Genomic DNA, 21,584 nt, shown 5'->3' with positions numbered 1-21,584 from the left:
GAATTACCTGTGGCAAAACATTTTTGTGGTCAGGGACAGCATAGAGCAGATGAGTTATCATACTGAAGGTCAATTTTAAGTCGCAGCGTCACAAGAATTTGGAGTACAAACTTATGGCCATATTTGATACCCTCAAGAATTGAATGAATGTCAGCCCGGGATCCTTAGGAATGCAGAGTGCAGATGAGACTCTGATAAGTCTCATAAAATACTAGCATATATCTGAGCTAGATCGCTAACCATGCGAAAGATACAATTGGCTAATGACACGTTAAAACCCAATTCATGGGAGTCAGGAACTATCTCGGATGTTTATCATTAAGTTTACCATCATTAAGCAGATAGCCCCAGGCACGTGTGCCAGTGATGGAGCTGGAAGCTTTAGGGTGCCTTCACACGAGCGCAACGTTTAATTGCCGGAGAGAACATTTTTCACCGATCACGACCAGAGCTAGAAGGCGTATTTTCGTTTGTTCCTACTTTGCAAACTATCTTTTCGGCCATCGAATATGCGTTGGCGCGTATTTCGGTCGCATATGTTCCATTTTTTTTTCGGGTTGCCGTTTTTACGCGCCGTAAAATCGCCCATGTGAACGAATACATTCGAAACCATTGCCTCAGATGGTCACGTATATACGTTTGGTCGCAAAAACGCGCCGTTTATGCGCTCGTGTGAACGCACCCTTAGTACCATTCACTCCTTATTTTAAAATGCAGTGAAGTTAAACTATTGATTCACTTCCAGTATCGCTCTCCGTGTCCCCAAAGTGAGACCTCCGAATCAGGAGGTGGATGAATGACACTATAACAGCAGAATACTTCTACCACTGGGGAGTCGTTCTACAGATGTTATTCTGGGTTCACCACCATCCGCTAGTCCTTACCCCGCGGTTCTAATTCTCATTAGACATGTATCGTTAGACCACATCATCCAGTATATAGAGGTGTTGGGGGAACCTAGAGCCAGGTTGTATCAGAATTGGTTTCATATTCTCACAAAGCTAGATGGCATTGAGGCCTATACTGTCCTATTGGGTCTAATTAGTAACAAATCTGGAAATAATCATGTCCCGGATTTCATGTGATGTGTTTTATATCGTTCGTCCCACCAGAGAGATTAAAGGGGTTGTCCCGCGGCAGCAAGTGGGTCTATACACTTCTGTATGGCCATATTAATGCACTTTGTAATGTACATCGTGCATTAATTATGAGCCATACAGAAGTTATAAGAAGTTTTATACTTACCTGCTCCGTTGCTGGCGTCCTCGTCTCCATGGTGCCGACTAATTTTCGGCCTCCGATGGCCAAATTAGCCGCGCTGGCGCAGTCCGGGTCTTCTGCTTTCTTCTATGGAGCCGCTCGTGCCAGAGAGCGGCTCCGTGTAGCTCCGCCCCGTCACGTGCCGATTCCAGCCAATCAGGAGGCTGGAATCGGCAGTGGACCGCACAGAAGAGCTGCGGTCCACGAAGGTAGAAGATCCCGGCGGCCATCTTCAGCGGTAAGTATTGAAGTCACCGGACCGCCGGGATTCAGGTAAGCGCTGTGCGGGTGGTTTTTTTAACCCCTGCATCGGGGTTGTCTCGCGCCGAACGGGGGGGGGGGTTTAAAAAAAAAAAAACCCGTTTCGGCGCGGGACATCTCCTTTAATGCATTCATACAGGTTACATTTTATTCTCGTAGGTTCTCCGCAGGGATCAGTTAAAGGGGTTGTCCCGCGCCAAAACGGGTTTTTTTTTTTTCAACCCCCCCCCCCCCCCCCCCGTTCGGCGCAAGATAACCCCGATGCAGGGACTGAAAAAAAGAACAGCACAGCGCTTACCTGAATCCCCGCGCTCCGGTGACTTCTATACTTACCGGTGAAGATGGCCGCCGGGATCCTCTACCTCCGTGGACCGCAGCTCTTCTGTGCGGTCCATTGCCGATTCCAGCCTCCTGATTGGCTGGAATCGGCGCGTGACGGGGCGGAGCTACACGGAGCCCCATAGAGAACAGGAGAAGACCTGGACTGCGCAAGCGCGTCTAATTTGGCCATTAGGCCATTTTAGACGGCGAAAATTAGACGGCAACCATGGAGACGAGGACGCCAGCAGCGGAGCAGGTAAGTGAAAAACTTTTGATAACTTCTGTATGGCTCATAATTAATGCACAATGTACATTACAAAGTGCATTAATATGGCCATACAGAAGTGTATAACCCCACTTGCTGCCGCGGGACAACCCCTTTAATTGAGTGAACTGTTCTGTTGTAGTGAAATAAGGGCTCCTGCCCATGGGCGATGAGGTAAAGCCCCGGCGAATCATGCTGTCTCAAGCTTTACATAGCGATTCTCCACTCATGGGATCTAAGTTGCAGCATGCCGCGTTTCTCCGCGGTGAGCCTATCTGTCAGCTCACCTGCTCCCACCAGATATCGCTACGCCCGTGGACAGGCAGCCTAAGACTAAAAGGCCTACCAAAACATTGTGATTTGCCGTGCCATACCCTGTGGTGTGCGCCTAGTTGCTCAGGGGTTCATATTACAGCAAGGTAATGATCGGAACTACTTAGACGAGAGGAAGCCGGGAGAGATAGAATGGCCTGCAGTCTCCAGACTGATCACAAGACGGGCCAGGTCCGTCCCTACAAATGAACGGAGTGCAGTGTGCCTGGGGCCCGACCTGGCCCCCGTTCTTGTGATCAGTGGCGTCCCAGCTGGTTAGACTCTATTCTGTAGATGGTAGATAACTTGTTGGAACTGGAGCGCTCCTTTAAACCCCACTGAGCTTATTAGGGACGGACTGGACAGAAGGGTGAGGGTAAAGCGGCTACAAGCGCAGCACATCTGTGGGAACTTCTGCAACAACGGTGAGAGGAATGTCAGACCGCCATGTGAGTGCAGTTGTACAAAGATGGCTGGATGGCGTGGCGGGTGGAGGCGGGCAAACAGAAAATATCACCAGGCACTGGAGGAACGAGGGCTAACGTGTGACCGGCAGCGGGCGTCCGGGGGTCTGGCCCTCCGCTGGATGGCGCGGCGGGTGGAGGCGGGCAAACAGAAAATATCACCAGGCACTGGAGGAACGAGGGGGAACGTGTGACCGGCAGCGGGCGTCCGGGGGTCTGGCCCTCCGCTGGATGGCGCGGCGGGTGGAGGCGGGCAAACAGAAAATATCACCAGGCACTGGAGGAACGAGGGGGAACGTGTGACCGGCAGCGGGCGTCCGGGGGTCTGGCCCTCCGCTGGATGGCGCGGCGGGTGGAGGCGGGCAAACAGAAAATATCACCAGGCACTGGAGGAACGAGGGGGAACGTGTGACCGGCAGCGGGCGTCCGGGGGGTCTGGCCCTCCGCTGCATGGCGCGGCGGGAGGAGGCGGGCGTACAGAAAATATCACCAGGCACTGGAGGAACGAGGGCTAACGTGTGACCGGCAGCGGGCGTCCGGGGGGTCTGGCCCTCCGCTGTCCGTGCAGCAGATAAACGGGAGGCAAACGACAACAGAAAGGATCCTTGTTTCAGCACTGATTTCAATCCGGTAATTTCCATATTATTTGGAGTAACAGCAGCGGTCCGCAGCGCTAGCGCCCCCTGGCCCACAGAACAGGCAGCTTCCATCTGCTTTCTGGAGGTTTTCTTCCATTTCTCTTCCCGACAGGTGTGACAGCGCCCCTAGAGGAAGGAGGCCGTGTGGCTGCTCTGCGGTTCCGTCTGCTCACACCCGCTCGCATGGGTATGACGTCTTCGGCTCCTCCCCCAGCCCCGTCAGAAGCCGCTTCCACACGTGACTGATCACATGATCTCGCTGTCATCGAAGGTCCTTGTCCCCACTAGGAGCCATCCTCTGCGGGTGGTGAGGTGAGTGCGACTACCGCGCGGTGCTGCCCCTGTGTTAGCAGTCATCTGTCCATGGAGTGAATGATGAAGCGCGCTGAGGCTCACACCAGTGTCCGCAGGCTCCGTCCTCAGAGCTGAGGAGCAGGGAGTGAGCCCCCCCATTATAATGGGCTCCTCCAGCCCCCCCTAATTGTGACGGGCTCCTGCGGCCCCCTAGTTGTTATGGACCCCTCCAGCCCCCCCTAATTATTATGGGCTCCTGCGGACCCCCGCCCCCTTATCGTAATGGGCTTTTCTAGCCCCCATTGACTATAATGGGCTCCTCCAGCCCCCCTAACTATGATGGGCTCCTCCAGCCCCCTCTGATTATAATGGGCGCTGCCAGCTTCCCCGACTATAATGGGCTCCTCCAGCCCCCCCCTGACTATAATGGGCTCCTCCAGCCCCCCCCCCCCCCCGATAATGGGCTCCTCTTGCAGCCCCCCTGACTATAATGGGCTCCTGCAACCCCCCTGACCATAATGGGCTCCGCCGGACCACTGACTATAATGGACTTCTTCGGCCCCCCTGATTATGATGGGCTTTGATGCCCCTCCCCTCGATTATGATGGGCTCTTCCGGCCCCCCCCCCCCCCCCCAGTTATGAATGGCTCCTCCAGCCCCCCCCCCCCCAATGATCATGGGCTCCTCCAGTCCCCCCCGATCATAATGGGCACCTCCAGCCCCCTCTGATTATAATGGACGCTGCCAGCCCTCCCTGACCATAACGGGCTCGGTCCAGCCCCCTCTGATTATAATGGACTCCTCCAGGCCCCCCAACTATAATATGTGGACGAGGAGGAAAAAGAGGGGGGGGGAGCAAAACCCGTCCAGTTGTGTGTGTTGTGAACAATGATACTATAAAAGTGGTAATGTCAATAGTGGAGGTGCTGCCTGTCCAGATAACGCACCACCAGGGGGCGTGATAGAGTAAGAGAATGGAACTAAAAACTGGCAGTGGGAAGGCGCAACACTCCAGGTTAAAGCAAATAGGAAGTGACCAAAGGTTTGGGAACCTCCATTTAGTTAATAAAGTACGTGATCAGCTTATGAAAACGCGATTCGGGGATAACCCCTTCATCAGTTCTCCTGCTCCTGTCCTGGCTGACCCACACCCCACAGGCAAACAGATCCAATCATTAACCCTTTTGGGACTCACCAATTGCTTGTATGTTTTAAACCCCAGCTGAACTGATGAAGGGGTTTTCCCCGAATCGCGTTTTCATAAGCTGATCACATACTTTATTACATAAAAGGAGAAGTTTCCCAGACCTTTGGTCACTTCCTATTTGCTTTAATCTGGAGTGTTGCGCCTTCTCCACTGCCAGTTTTTTAGTTCTATCCTCTTCCCCAACTATAATGGGCTCCTCCAGCCCCCCCTGACCATAATGGGCTCCTCCTGCAACCCCCCTGACCATAATGGGCTCCGCCGGACCCCCTAACTATAAATGGCTTCTTCGGCACCCCTGATTGTGATGGGCTCTTCCACCTCCTCCCCCCGATTATGATGGGCTCTTCCGGCCCCCCTAATTATAATGGGCTCCTTCAGCCGCCTTGACTGTAATGGGCTCCCCTCTGATAATAACAGTCTTAGCTTACCCTCCCTTGCCAATAACCGTACCTGCCGGCCCTCGCCTGACAGTAACGGTCCCCGCCGGCCGCCCTCCTCTCCCTCTGGTAACAGTTGCCGCCGCCCTCCCCTTTTCCTGATAACAGGTTGCACCAGCCCCCCTCTGCCTGAGGATGTGGTGATGGTGATAGGATATCAAACTACTAACGACGACCTGTGCGTGAGTAGTGAGTGGGTTTTGCGAGTGACTTACATGACGGTGATGTCATCAAAGGTCCTTCATTCCCAGTGAATGAGTAACATGCTCCGCCCCTGATCACATGACTGTAATATCACAGGCCTCGTACACACACAGCTGCTGTCCAGCTAAGTTCATTAGTATTCCATAACAACTGGGCCGCAAGGGGTTTGTGGTCTGCCCGTAATCTGTACAAGGATTCATTACCTTTGATGACGTCACTGTCGTGTCCTCGGGGGAGGAGCTGCTTCTGATCCCTGTTGTATGAGATGAACAATGCAAGAAGCAGACTTGTGTGTGTGTGTGTGTGTGTGTGTGTGTGTGTGTGTGAGAGAGACGCGTGGGTGTATTCCATCTGGGCCTGGCGATTTTAATCCTCTTTAACCGGTTCCGCACTTCCTCCTGCATTAGGTATGTAATATTTTGCAAGGGGTTCATTTTATTCCCCTGCATCTCCTGTGGCATTTCCTTTTTGTTCTTGAATACACTAGAAAAGAAACTATTTAATAGATTTGCCTTCCTTCTGTCGTCTTTAATGATCGCTCCTGTATTATTCGTTAAAGGGCCAGCGCTCTCAGTGCAAATCCTTTTACTGTTAATATAATTGAAGAATAGTTTTGGGTTGTTTCTGCCCTCTTTGGCGGTCCGTCTTTCTGCTTCCTCCTTAGCAATTTTGATCTTTCCTTTGCATATTTAGTTTTTTTCCCTGTATGATTTTAGCGCTTCTTCGCTGCCTTCTTGCTTTAGTAGTTTAAACGCTTTATTTTTTCATTTATTGCCCCCCTTACAGTCTTGTTGAGCCACATTGGTTTCCTTCTACTTGTAGGTTTTTTTATTTTTAAAGGGTATAAACTGCTCCCAAGTGCCCCTCAACCTGCACCCCCATTATTCGGTCCGGTTTGTTAGTTAGTACTAAGTCCAGAGTGGCCCTCCCTCTTGTTGGCTCCCGCACTAGTTGGATAAGGTAGTTATATTTAATTGTTCTCAAGAACTTATCAACCTTGTGAGATTTGCAGTCCCCCCCCCCCCCATATTATATCCGGATAATTAAAGTCCCCCATAATAATAGCCCTTGTGCTTTGCCTGATAGCTTCAGTGTTTCACCTATAGCCTCTGAGTAAGTCCTACATACTAATAGCCTCTGTGCTTGCTTAGGGTCCTGGGCCCTCACCTGTAGGCTTGTACTAGAGCTTCTGCCTCTGGCTCTATAATCTGCCTATGACTTATGGCCTCTGGGCCCTGCCAATTACGTGTCTTATGGCCTTTGGTCTCGGAGCTTGACAGGTGGTCTTCAGTGGGAAGACCAGTACACAAAGCCCCTTTTCCTCCCCATGCTTTTTCAGTAAGATATGTATGATAAAGCATTCCTTTGGAAGTGCAGATTCTAGGAGGGTGGAGGTTACATTGGGTGAGACCAGGTGATCGTTTACCTCCAAAGGGTGATGGCAATAAGAATGTATCTTCCAAAAGTTGCATCCTTATGTGGAGGGATCGTTATAAGATACCTTTACACTCTTGGTCATTAGTTAGACAATATCTTTTTGTTTTCTTGGGTTTGCTAAAAAAGCTCCTGTTTTGCTTCCACTTGAATCCTGATCTTTAGCATCAGTTTTGTGAATTTGATCCCGGAAACCATTGTGTGTTGTGTTGGGCGTTCTGTGATGGAGCTATCTACAGGGATCCTCCCAGCTTTACAGTGTAGCAGTTCACGGCCCAAGTTCAAACTGCTGATTAGGCTTGTTCTAGGGATACGTCCTGCTTAGATACAGATGTATTGTGTAACGGGGTGGTTCTAGCGATACAGATGTATGGTGTAACGGGGTGGGTCTAGGGATACAGATGTATGGTGTAACGGGGTGGGTCTAGCGATACAGATGTATGGTGTAACGGGGTGGGTCTAGCGATACAGATGTATGGTGTAACGGGGTGGGTCTAGCGATACAGATGTATGGTGTAACGGGGTGGGTCTAGGGATACAGATGTATGGTGTAACGGGGTGGGTCTAGCGATACAGATGTGGGGTGGGTCTAGCGATACAGATGTATGGTGTAACGGGGTGGGTCTAGGGATACAGATGTATTGCGTAACGCGGTTGGTCTAGTAGTACGTTCCTCTGGTCAATATTGTGTAAATGTGCTCTTTTCTGAGAATCATACCTTCCTCTTTTCTCAAAATACTAGGAAACAAAGTGAGTTCCCTAGTCTTTGTTACATATTTGGATGTGAAACCACTGTGTTGTCCCTCTGAGCAGGAGAACCTACCCGAAAGGCCTGACAGCCAACCCAGAAACCGGATGCTCACTGCTCGGCGTGTAGCTTGGTACGAGACAGAGACTGGGACTGAGCTATCCCTGAGCTGGAGTGGGGTAATGAAGTTCCTGCCTAACAGAGAGGAGTAATCGTCCTAATAAGGACGGCCCTGAGGTGGAACCTGGACGCTGAATGACCCTGTCAAGACCCTAACTGGGACAGGACGTACCAAGCAGAAACAGGAACCGAGGATGTGAGCAGGAACAGAAGATCAGGATTAAGCATAAGTAGCTTACAGCTACAGCAGACTTGAGATCAGTTGTAACAGAGATACTGCAGGAGCAGCAGCCACGAGCTGTCATAGAAGAACAACAACCTGGAAGAACTGGCTACCAGATCTGAGGAAGCTATAGTGAGTGATTGGCAAACGGCCTCCAGCTGGGTGCAGGAGTCAGGAGCTGTTAGCTAGTAAAATAAATGCAAACTCAGATAACAGACAGGGAAAAGCAGCAGACCTGTGTGCTATACCATACAGTCTGACTGCTGGTAATAGACAAACCAGTACAATGTGGGACGGCTAGATCCAGGGGGCTAATGAGCTGGTATATATTCTGCAGAATTGGGACGTCCATTTAGTTGTTTGGCAGGTTTTAACATCAGGAAATCATTAGTTTCATAATTGTACGTTTTTACTCACTCTCGTATCACTGAAAAAACGTGCAATATTATCACAAGTGTGATGGCAGCCTAAATGTAAGTACAATAGGAAAAGGCCTCATATGGTCCACGGAATCGCGTAAAAGAACTGCGGACATTGCGAGTCTTCCTGCTTTTGACCCCTTAAGGACGCGGCTCTGTTTTTTCCATTTCATTTTTTTTCTCCCCACTTTCAGAAAATAACTTCTTCTCCATCCATCGACGTCGCTGTACGAGGGCTTGTTGTTTTTTTGCAGGATGAGTTGTATTTTTTAATGATTCTATGTAATGTACCGTATAATGTACTGGGAAAGTGGAGTGAAATGGGGAAAAATATATAATTCTGCTATCTTTGTGGGGGTCTTGTTTTATGGCGTACACATGATACGATAACGTTATTCCTCGGGTCATGACAATTGGGATGATACAAAATGTATAGTTTTTTTTTTTTTTTTGCTGTACTACTTTAAAAAAAATAAAATATCTTTAAAAAAATGATTTGATTCCCCACTGACATTTTCTGCCATAGCGGTTTAGTTTTTCGTCAACATAGTTGTCTTAGTACTCGTTTTTTGCCGGACCTCCTATAGCTTCTGCTGTTACCGTTTGAGTACATACGACTTTTTGAATGCTTTTTATTATATTTTTTTCTTAGGGACGGTGACCAAAACTGTACAATTCTGTCTGAAACCAGTCACGGTGCGGGATGAATGATGCGTTACTTTGATAGTAACATAGTAACATAGTTCGTAAGACTGAATGAAGACAATGTCCATCTAATCCAGCCTGTCTATCCTCCTGTGTTGATCCAGAGGAAGGCAATAAACCCCAAGAGCAGAAGCCAATTAGCCCTTTTGGGGAAAAAATTCCTTCCCGACTCCCTAATGGCAATCAGACTGTTCCCTGGATCAACCCCTAATAGTTCCTACCTGCCTGTATACCCGGATTGACACTTAACCTAAGACTTGTATCCTATAATGTCCTTCCTCTCCAGAAAGACATCAAGTCCCCTTTTAAACTCCTCTATGGATTTTGCCATCACCACTTCCTCAGGCAGAGAGTTCCACAGTCTCACTGCTCTTACAGTAAAGAACCCCTTTCTATGTTGGTGATGAAACCTGCTTTCCTCTAGACGTAGCGGATGTCCTCTTGTTACCGTCGCAGTCCTGGGTATAAACAGATCTTGGGAGAGATCCTTGTATTGTCCCCTCATGTACTTATACATGGTTATTTGGTCGCCTCTTAACCTTCTTTTTTCTAGAGTAAATAATCCCAGTTTTGGTGCCTCTCTGGGTATTCCAGTCCCGTCATTCCATGTATTAGTTTAGTTGCCCTTCTTTGAACCCCCTCAAGCACTGTGACATCTTTCCTGAGCACCGGTGACCAGAACTGTGCGCAGTATTCCATGTGAGGCCTGACAAGTGCCTTATATAATGGAAGGATAATGTTCCCGGCCCTCGCCCCTATACCTCTTTTAATACATCCCAAGACTTTATTTGCCTTTGCAGCAGCTGACTGGCATTGGTTACTCCAGTTTAGTCTATTATCCACTAGTACCCCCAGGTCTTTTTCCATATCACTTTTCCCTAGCAGTACCCCATTTAGTGTATATTGGTGACATCCGTTTCTCCTGCCCATGTGCATAGTCTTACATTTATCAACATTGAACTTCATTTGCAATTTTTCTCCCCAAGCCCCCGGCTTATCCAGGTCCGTTTGTAGCCGTACATTGTCCTCCGTTGTATTGATTATATTGTATAATTTTGTGTCATCTGCAAATATTGATATTTTACTGTGCAGCCCCTCTATCAGGTCGTTGATAGATCAGGCTGTTATGGACGCAGCGATACCAAATATATATTCACTATTGTCCGCGTGAAATTCATATTCCGCTTTATAGATGATCTAAATCATAACTATCTTATGATTGTTGCTAACTCATCACTAATTAACTTATGTTGTTAGCCTTTATCATATCTCTTTGGGGTTTGCTTATTGTATAGCCCATGTGTTATAATCCTGATTAGTGAAGGACCTCTGTGTAAACTGCATTGGTAGTATTCTATAACCCAGAGTATTCCTAGGGCCGTTTCCTGACATTGGTAGTATTACCATCAGCTGCGAGGACCACCAGACTGTTAGCGGAACTCACTCTGGAACCGGCCGCATAGAACTGACCATGTGAAGAACCATCCTCCTCAAGTCTTTTCCGGCCACCTCCAATGATTGCCCCTGCCATTTATTGATCGTCATTGCAAAGCAGACCTTGAGGGGGAACTGCAGTCAAATGGTACTCAGTGGGTATCAGCAGTATCCATGGTACAAATACAGTTTCCCCGTTTGCATTTCTTCTCCTTCGAATGATTTCCACAAAAGGTCATTCATTGCAGCTGCTTAGTCTTTCTCGGGAGTTAAAATCGCACACTTGCCTAACCTTCACTTTGCTGTCAGAGATGTCGGGCTACACCGTGGCAGTCAGTCCTGTAAGAGATGTCACCACTAGGTCTAAAACTTGGTATTGTGATGCTCTTACCTTCTCCGTCTCCTATTTTAAAGGGGTTGTCCCGCTAAACCAAGTGGGTCTATACACTTCTGTATGGCCATATTAATGCACTTTGTAATATACATTGTGCATTAATTATGAGCCATACAGAAGTTACTCACTTACCTGTTCCGTTGCTGGCGTCCCCGTCTCCATGGTGCCGTCTAATTTTCAGCGTCTAATCGCCGGATTAGACATGCTTGCGCAGTCCGGTGGTCTTCTTTTCTGAATGGGGCCGCTCGTGCCGGAGAGCGGCACCTCGTAGCTCCGCCCCGTCACGTGCCGATTCCAGCCAATCAGGAGGCTGGAATCGGCAATGGACCGCACAGAAGACCTGCGGTCCACCGAGGGTGAAGATCCCGGCGGCCATCTTCACCAGGTAAGTAAGAAGTCACCGGAGCGCGGGGATTCAGGTAAGCACTATCCGGTTTTCTTTTTTAACCCTGCATCGGGTTTGTCTCGCGCCGAACGGGGGGGGGCTATTGAAAAAAAACAAAAACGTTTCGGCGCGGGACAACCCCTTTAAGTAACATCTCTGAAAAATGCCCATTAGAAGTGTCACCTTTTAAGAGAACTCTCATATTTCTTATTAGGGTGAGCTCCTGATTATGAGGCAACAAATATGAAACATGACCTTACTTCACCGGCTCGTGTTCCTCTAAAAAGTCTCCGGCTAAGAGGACCGTAACACCCCCCCCCCCATGAAGCCATCATCTGCCCTTATATCTTTAAGGCCCAATGTCCATGCTGGGAAACATCTGTGTCCGCATCTGGATTAAAGGGGTTCTGACATGAAAAAAAAAAAATTGTTCTCACCTTGCCTGGCCTGGCCCGATCGCCAGGCATGTCCCCTCCAGCCGGCATCTTCTTCTGTGCCTTTAAAGCAGAGCAGGAGCGGTCAAAAAGACCGCTTCCTGCTCTGGTCCGTCCGTCAGGCACTTCCGAGGTCAACGGACGGACCGCCACAGCAAGCACGTCACAAGCAGTGCTTGCTGTGGGCGGCCCGTCCGTCCTGGCTGAACTCCGGAGTGCTGAGCATGCGCAGTGGAGACGCGGCCCGTCCTGACTCCTGTCAGAGGGCACCTCTCCACTGCGCATGCGCGCGATCCCGGAGCGGCGCGGCTGCTGGAGGAAGAAGACTGCCTGCCGGGAGGCATACTAGCACTTTCTGCTTAGGTTAAGCAGCGCTGCTGATTAGAGCCACCTGATTGGCTCTTCAGCACCACGTGACTGCACAGCGTGCACCAATCAGGTGGCTCTAGTCAGGCTGCTTAACCTAAGCAGAAAGTGCTAATATGCTGCCGGGAGATGACCCCCGATGTCAACAACAACAGGAGAACAGGTAAGCATAAGATTTTTATGCTTTAGCAGCCATTAACCCATGGGTTCCCTGGGTCCATTAGGCAGACCAGGGAACAATGGCTGCTAAAGCATAAAAACATTATTCATGTCAGAACCCCTTTAAAGCATGCGGATTTGATTTGCGGATCTTTGGGACCGAAAATCAAATTGCAGCATGCTCCATTTCAGTGCGGTTCTCGCATGGACGGCCTCCAGTGAAGTTAATGGAAGCCGTCCGCGCGTACACCCGTGGCAAATAGAGCATGCCGCGGGTGAGGACGGGTGATTTTACGGTGCGGAATTCCGCACCGTAAGGATTATGCAATTAGGTTCAATAGAACCTAATAGCTGCGGGCAATGCGGCGGAAATCCGTCCGTGGGAAGGAGACCTAAGACTGTATCACATCTTGTAGGTTGAGGTAAGCCATAGTGTTGTAAACCCTGTCCTCCCAAAGACAACACTGCGTCTTCAACAGAATTCATTTGTAATGTGGTGAACATTCTCTCGCAGCTCTGACCCTACATGACGCTTTATGTCCTCCCACACACTATCCTTGGATTTTTCCCAAAGACCTAAAGTGTCTGATAGTGACAAGATATCAACAATACTGAGAAAAGTTCCCATAGTCTGAATGGGGAATCCCAAAGAGAAGCTTCTTCCATAGAAGCCTTCTGGTGCTTATCATCCTCTAGCCCACCTAGAGCCTTACCGACTGATGGAACAGGTGAACAATGCCATTAACAGTCTTCATAAAGTAGAAGAGGAAGACGCTAGCACTCAGTGTTATTAGGGTGGACGGTGTGCACTCTGCATGAACATCATTTCCACGTTTTCTCCTCTCAAATCTGTTACTTTTTCATACATACCCAGTTTCCCTGAAAATAAGACATAGCATGATTTTCCAGAATTTTTGAGGATGCAAAATGATTTTTCGGGCTTTTTGAGGATGCTTGAAATATAAGCCCTACTCCAAAATTAAGCCCTGCTGACAGTTAATTAAAAAGTCAATTTAAATAGTGTCCAGGCAGCTATACATGTAAAAAAGTTAAACCTTTTTGAACAAAAATTAATATAAAACACTCTTATTTTCGGGGAAACACGGTAGTAGGAAGGAACTTCCACATAAAGAAGAGTTTTGTTAAATCATCTGTCTTGCATAGGTCAAATTATGCTAAAAGTGTAGTTTCAGAGCTTCTGGCACAGAGTGTTAAGGCAGCAGAAATGCAGTCCTAAACTCTCGCTCACTACCTGAAGGTTGCGAGTTTAATCCCCGCTTGGTTCAGGTAGCCGGCTGAAGGTTGACTCAGCCTTCCATCCTTCTAGGGTCGGTAAAATAAGTACCCAGCTTGGTGGGAGGTAATAAATTACCTGAAAGTGCTGCGGAATACATTGGCGCTATAAATTATTTTTATTTAATTTTAGTTTTCTGGAGGCTGTTAACCTTTTGTAGCAAATTATTGTTGTCATTTGGATTAAAATTGATACACTGGCCGTACTCCAAATGCTTAGCGAGATAAACAACTGCTGGAAACCTTTCGTGTATGGGAAACCCCAGAATTCTCCGGACAGCCTCAGCACTGCTAATGTATTGACCACTTTCATATAATTTGATCTCAACACTATAATTTTCAAGACCGAGTGAAGCCGCTGCCTTTATTAACATATTTACATATGTATTTAGTAGATTTACAGAACTGCAATAGGTCAGCTCAGGCAAAGGCTCAAAAGTCAGAATTTGGAATTTACACATTACTACCGCTGCAACACTTACCAGGAGCCTCTTCTTTCCACTTAAGAGCGTTACAATATATATACATTTATGAGTCGTAGTTCCCAGAGCAACAGTTTTATCAGATTCATGATCCACATCAGAATCGTACAACATTCTGCACAAAACTTTAACCTTCCATAGAAGCGATTGCCTTTCTAATCATCGTCTTGGATTATTTCTTTCATGTCTTTTAATAGCTGCTCTGTGAATTGCAGGGTTGTTTAGCTGATATTTAGCTGCAGTAGCTCTATGAACCTCAGGTTTATTTTCTTGGTATCTAGTTGCGCCAGCTCTATGAACCTCGGGGCTATTCTGATAACTAGTTGCTCCAGCTGTATGAATCTCAAGGTTATCTTGTTAATAATTAGCTGCAGCAGCTCTATTAACCTTAGGGTCATTGTGTTGATAATTAGCTGCAGCAGCTCTATGAACCTTAGGGTCATTGTGTTGACAATTAGCTTCAGCAGCTCTATGAACCTTGGGGTTATTTTGTTAATAATTAGCTGCAGCAGCTCTATGAACCTTGGGGTTATTTTGTTAATAATTAGCTGCAGCAGCTCTATGAACCTTGTGGTCATTCTGTTGATAATTAGCTGCAGCAGCTTTATGAACCTTGTGGTCATTCTGTTGATAATTAGCTGCAGCAGCTTTATGAACCTTGGAGTCATTGTGTTGATAATTAGCTTCAGCAGCTCTATGAACCTTGGGAACCTTGGGGTTATTTTGTTAATAATTAGCTGCAGAAGCTCTATGAACCTTGGGGTCATTGTGTTGATAATTAGCTGCAGCAGCTTTATGAACCTTGGGGTCATTCTGTTGATAATTAGCTGCAGCAGCTTTATGAACCTTGGGGTCATTCTGTTGATAATTAGCTGCAGCAGCTTTATGAACCTTGGGGTCATTCTGTTGATAATTAGCTGCAGCAGCTTTATGAACCTTGGGGTCATTCTCTTGATAATTAGCTGCAGCAGCTCTATGAACCTTGTGGTCATTCTCTTGATAATTAGCTGCAGCAGCTCTATGAACCTTGTGGTCATTCTCTTGATAATTAGCTGCAGCAGCTTTATGAACCTTGTGGTCATTCTGATGATAATTAGCTGCAGCAGCTCTAATTATCTCAGGGTTATTTTCTTGGTATGTAGCTCCAGCAGCTCTGTGAATTTCGGGGATTTTCTGTTGATAATTAGCTGCAGCAGTTCTATGAACCTCTGGTTTATTTTCTTGGTATTTAGCTGCTGCAACTTTATGAACCTCGGGGTTATTCTGCTGTTAAATAATCGCAGCAACAAACCCGCTGCTTACAGACATGTACAGCGTCCACTGATGTGCAAACAGGTTAACCCCTTAGTGACCACGCTATAGTGTTTTTACGTCCTACAGCTGCATGACGTGTATGGAGGGAGGTAGCGCCGCTATCTCCCTCCATACAGCGCGGGCGTCAGCTGTTTATTACAGCTGACACCCGCGGGCAATAGCCGCGCTCGGCCGTTCGGCCGATCGCGGCTAATAACCCTTTAAATGCCGCTGTCAATTCTGACAGTGGCATTTAAATCCCCCGAACGCTGTTTGGGGGTCCCGCACGGCCCCCCCGCGGTGATCGGGGGATCCGTGCAGGTGTCATGGCAGCCGGGGGCCTAATGAATGGCCCCAGGGCTGCCTTAGCAGACTGCCTATCAAGCTATCCACACAGGGTGGCTTGATAGACTGCCTGTAAAAAAGCAGTATGACGTAATGCTATAGCATTATGTCATACTGCAGGAGCGATCAAAGCATCGCATGTTAAAGTCTCCCAGGGGGGCTTCAAAGTAAAGTTAAAAAAAAGATCAATAAAGTTTTTTAAATTGTAAAAAAAAAGTTATAAAAGTTTAAATCACCCCCCTTTTGCCATATCAATTACTAAAAAATCTAAATCATAAAATAAAAATATGTATTTGGTATCGCCGCGTCCGTAAAAGTCCGATCTATCAAGGTAGTGCATTATTTTTCCTGCACGGTGAACGTCGTCCGAAAAAAAAACAATAAAGAATGCCAGAAATACACTTTTTAGTTACCCTGTCTTCCAGAAAAAATGCAATAAAAAGCGATCAAAAAGTTGTATGTATTCCAAATTGATACTATCGGAAACTACAGGACATCCCGCAAAAATTGAGCCCTTGCACAACTACGTCGACAGAAAAATAAAAAAGTTATTGCGCAAACAAAATGACGGCAGAAAAGAATTGAAAAAAATTAAATATCTTTAAAAAAAAAAATACAAGTACTACACCAAAAAAAAAATAGAATAAAAATATCAGGTCGCCTTTGTTGCAGTTTGTGCGCCGTAGAAACAGGACGCACCAAAAGATGGTGGAATGTCGTTTTTTTTTTTTCCATTTCTCCGTTAAGAATTTTTAAAAAGTTTTTCAGTACAGTATATGGTACAATAAATAGTGCCATTGAAAAATACAACTCGTCCCGCAAAAAACAAGCCCTCATACAGCGACTTCGATGGATAAATAAAGGAGCTACGATTTTTTTAAAAGGGAGGAGGAAAAAGCAAAAATGGAAAAAAGCCTGGTCACTAAGGGGTTAAAATATTCTGTGTGTATGTCAGAAAAATATACAGATAAGGTAGCTGTGTGTGTATTTATATTACTAGATTGATACGATCACATTTGCGATGTTTCCCTGCATGGTGCCGTGCTGCATTGCTATGCAGGGAAGAAATCACAGCGTGTTCTTTCTTTTTGCAATATCACCCATTGTTTACAATGGAGCCGGTAGCAGCAGCCCCCGCCTACTCCATTAAAAACAACCAGAGAACATCGTGATCCCCTGCTGCAGCTGTGACAGCTGCATCGGGGATTCCTTCAGCCCCGCAGGGATGTGAGGGGTTTCCACATGTATTGCGAGGGCGATATCGAGTCGTGATTCATGGCCCAATATCGCCCTCACCAGTGTGAAGGAGCCCTGACTCTCGCTAGCGGTGCTGTTGGCTGAAGCATAATCGCACCACTAGACTTAACATAGAAACTTTTGACTTGGCCTGACAGGTCACTCCATGTATCAAACTCAAATTTTATGATTTTATGGCGGTGGTGAGGAAGTTACAGATCTAATGACACCAAAATCATCCAAAGGTCAAGTGGTCAAAGTGTGGTGCAAGAAAAACCCGTAGGCCTTTTTATGTCAGAAGATTCCGCTAGGTCACTGCTTACCCTGCCACCCGCCCGTGGATAGCCGCCTTCTTGCCCAGTGGTCATTACCCCACTGCATCTTGTTCTCTACCTCCTCCTCTTTGTGCTCCTCTCTCAGTAACATTCATCACCGCTCTCTTTCTTCAGACACCCTGGTATTCTTCCCCGGCAGTTGGGACCTCACGGTGATCCGGTCCCTGACTGGTAAGTTAACTTTTATTCTGTTGTTCTATTATTTTGTTGTTTGTGTCCCAATTCCCCTATTGCTCCCACTACTCTAATCACACAGCCTGTACTATTAGTTTTAGAATATATATTCCCGCTCTGGTGAAACTTCAGCAGAACTTTTCCAATGAGTTAAACAGTTCTAATATTATGTGGCTCTTGTAGCCTCTGAAATTCCCACTTTTGTAGCCTCTGCTTCTTTCTCTTGTTGGGGCGTTTTAATGAAACCCTGTTTCATACAGTATTGTAGTATGTAACATGTCCTTCACGGAGGTGCACTCCACTGATAGAATTGGATCAGTTTTAGGGTGTATTCACACAGGTAATAAAATCACCTGAGCTTTGTACATTGCGAGATCACAAAAATAGAACCCGTTTTTTCCAATGGGTCTGTTTACATGGGCGGTGCACAAAAATAGAACATGCTGCAATTTTTCCAGATCTCGCGTGAGAATAGAACCTGCCAATGTGCGGTCTTCCCCACACGGACGGAATATCTGTGTCCTGTGTGATGCAAGCCGTGTTACGTTACCGCACGCTCGCCCGTGTAAATGCACCGTTACAGTGATGGTTTAGGAAAGGTCTTGTCTGATGTACCTCCCACATTGTACTTTCACTCTTGTTCTGTTCCGTTTAAGCCTCTCATTTTATTTTATTTCGGGGTTTTATTTTGTCTGCTCATTACTGCAGTTTAACCAGTTTTAGCTGATTTTATACTGCAATTAGTCATTTTTTGGAGACGTGTCTATTTTTTGTCCTGCAGTTTTATGCCCCATTTACCTTTCTTTAATATACATATACCATTCCGTCCATCATCACAGCACACATGGAGGTTGCCTTCTTGACCTCATTGGGACAGGAAGAGGAGAGTTCAAAAGGTCACCTCCTACCACCATTTTCCACCAGAGAACGGGAGACGACAGCAGACGCCAAACCTCAATATAGAGAGGGAGGAAATAACCGGGCAAACAAAATGCGCGCTTCTTTGCCAGTCCTGGATCCACTTGAACCGGAAGGAGCAGAAATCAATATAATAGAAGAGAAGCAGCATCCACGGATCTTTATCTCAACATTTTAATTATCCAGCATAAAACAACGTTTCAACCTTATAAAGGTCTTTGTCAAGTTCAGAACTTGACAAAGACCTTTATAAGGTTGAAACGTTGTTTTATGCTGGATAATTAAAATGTTGAGATAAAGATCCGTGGATGCTGCTTCTCTTCTATTATATTGATTTCTACCACCATTTTCCAGTGTTCCTCTGTATCCGTTAGGACATGAAGGAGTTCTCCATGGGTGCCAGAGGATCGCTTACCCAGTGATGGAGGTCCGGTTCTAGTGACCGCTCAGCAAGCGATGGCAGTCTGTGGATTGCCGGCCCATCTTCATATGCTGCTGCATCCCTGTGTATGGGCCCGGCGTCTGGTGAGCAATGTGGCGGCTGGCGCAGGTGTAGGACGATGACACGGTGCCACGTCGCACACGAGGACGTCAGACGCACGCTCCAGTGGTGTCAGCCCCACCAAATTCAAAAAAGGAGGTGGTTATGAATCTCCTGGAGCTCACCCTGTGGGAATACAGCTTTGGATTCACCTCCTAACGCTATGGACAGCAGGGGAGGTGACAGGGGAAAGACACAAACTGTGAGTAGTCCACTTAGACAGAAGAACGCAGTTACAGGCTATGTTGTTGGTATAATAGCCTCTCCTGTATTTCAGGGTGAAGCATCAAAACTGAAGCCTGACAAAAAAAGGATAAAAAAATGTGCATCGTGTTCTAAAACATTAGATGATAATGCGAAAAAACCTGTTTGTACCAACTGAGCATCAAAAATTGTTAGAGAGGAGCAGGAATCCTTAATGGATGGTATCTGTCAAATGGTGAAGGAAGAGGTCCAAGCAATAGGAATCGAACTAATCTCCCAGTCCGGACCCTCTAGGCCGTCAAAAGGGGCCCATACTCAGGGTTATATATCCTCCACGTCTGAGCGATCTGAATTGGATTATTCTGAGGGGGAACTTTCTGAGTTAACAACCCCCATAATAGTTGATGATGATAAAAAATATTATTTCCCCAGTCGTCTCCACGACAGCACCAATTGAGATTGCCTCCTCCTGATAGGACAGGAACACACTGAGAGGTTAAAAGCTCCCCCCCCCCCCCCTTCCTCACTTTCCTCAGTGTCTTCCTGTCCTGCCAGGAGGCAGGATCTCTGAGAGGAGCTGGTGGAGAAGCCAGCCAGGATTACTTACAGGCGGATCGGAGGGCAGTGGGTCAGCCTGTCCTCCCTTCCAAGCCAGACGACTCCCGGGACGCCACATGGGGTGGTAACCCCCGGGCCAGGTTCCTCCCGCGGCGGCCCATGGGGGGTACAAAGCGGGAGTCTCAGTCCCCCTCGTCCTCCCTGCAGAGTTACAGCGCGGCGCTCCAGGAAGCCCTCCGACGGCGGGGGGCTGGGCGCCGCGTCACGTGTCCAGCACGATGACGTCATCGCGTCTGCATCAGGAGCGGAGGGGGCGGGGCTTAGCGCAGGAGCGCGAAAATTTAAAAAAAAAATATAGGAACCTGAGAGAAGCCAGAACAAACCAGCACTACAGGTCGCAGGGTGTCTGCAGCACCCGTACAGTAATGAGTGCTCCAGCCCCAGAGACAGCTGAAACCTCAGCCTCAGTGGCCGTAAGTAGCCAGTGCGGCAAAAATACAATGCAAATATCCAGTGTATTGTGTATGGAAAAATTGCATATTTACCCGCAAAAATGCTTTGTTTGTCAGGGGGATAAAAGACATCCCCCCCCCCCCAGAACAAAACTCAGAAAATGTGTGGAATGCGGGATAAAACTGCCAGCTACGTCCCAGAGGCCTCTATGCAAGGCATGCGTAGCTAGGCTAGTCAAAGAGGAATCGGGGGGATTCATGGAGGGCGTTAGGAAGCTGGTGAAAGAAGAGGTTAGATCAGCCCCAACGTCACAGCTGGCGCCGCCAGCGAAACGCCAGAAAAGGGCATATGTTCCTGACGAGCCTTCCGACTCCGAGAGTTCTATCGGGTCGGAGCAAGAGGAACAGGCGGCCGAGGAGTCCTCAGATGACAAGGGCCCCAAAAGATACTTATTCCATCAGGACGACTTAACGGAATTGATTAAGTCAGTCAGGGCTACACTAAAAATGGAAGAGCCCAGGGAACCACGCACCCTGCAGGATGAGATATTCGGGGGACTAGGGGAGAGGCGCAAGCATACCTTCCCTGTCCACAAGAATATCACCAAAATAATCCAGAAAGAGTGGAGGAAACCAGACGCAAGCTCCTTCTCCACTAGAGGGGTAAAAAGAAGGTACCCATTCGAGGAGGAAGTTTGCGCAAGCTGGGAGGAGGTACCTAAGGTAGACGTCCCAGTGGCCAAAGTAGCCAGGAAAACGACCCTGCCCTATGAGGACGCCGCACAGTTAAAAGATCCCATGGATCGCAAAGCTGAGGGCCTTCTAAAGAAATCATGGGAGGCAGCGGCAAACATACTTAGGCCAGGGATCGCAGCCACTTGTGTGGCACGAACTCTGGGGGTATGGTTAGAACAGCTACAGCTACACCTAACCAATAAGACGCCGAGGGAACAGATCCTAAATTGCCTTCCGATCCTGCGTATGGCAACAAATTTCCTAGCGGACGCCGCGGCCGAAACTGTCAAACTCTCGGCGATTTAAAGGATGCTTATTTCCACGTACCAATCCATGAGGGGTCCCGGAAATACCTAAGGTTCGCAGTGGATATGGGCAAAGGAATAGAGCACCATCAATTCGGATGCCTGCCCTTCGGGATCTCCTCAGCACCCAGAATCTTCACCATGAGGAAGAAGTCGGTCCTAATAGTACCCTACCTGGATGATATTTTAATAATAGCAGAGTCCAGAGAACTCCTAACGAAACACCTGA

At 47.6% G+C, this 21,584-nt stretch overlaps 1 protein-coding gene across 8 annotated transcripts in view; it reads left to right on the top strand.

The window, feature by feature from the left end:
• Window positions 1-21,584, top strand: part of LOC136588074 (oocyte zinc finger protein XlCOF6-like) — a 90,160-nt gene that overhangs the window by 25,818 nt on the left and 42,758 nt on the right. For 2 of the 8 annotated variants that reach the window (XM_066586998.1, XM_066586996.1), the window contains exons 1-2: window positions 3,787-3,833; window positions 17,583-17,639. The exons of 2 other annotated variants lie outside the window; for them this stretch is intronic. The gene's annotated coding sequence lies outside the window, so the exon portion shown is untranslated. Of the gene's footprint in view, window positions 1-3,786; window positions 3,834-7,767; window positions 8,321-17,582; window positions 17,640-21,584 lie in introns of those variants that run through there. 4 more of the 8 variants (XM_066586995.1, XM_066586992.1, XM_066586993.1 and 1 more) reach the window with 3 other exon arrangements.

This window comes from Eleutherodactylus coqui, chromosome 13 (assembly GCF_035609145.1).
Source record: "Eleutherodactylus coqui strain aEleCoq1 chromosome 13, aEleCoq1.hap1, whole genome shotgun sequence".
NCBI classification, from domain to species: domain Eukaryota; kingdom Metazoa; phylum Chordata; class Amphibia; order Anura; family Eleutherodactylidae; genus Eleutherodactylus; species Eleutherodactylus coqui.
This window is presented reverse-complemented; position numbering and strand designations above follow the sequence as displayed.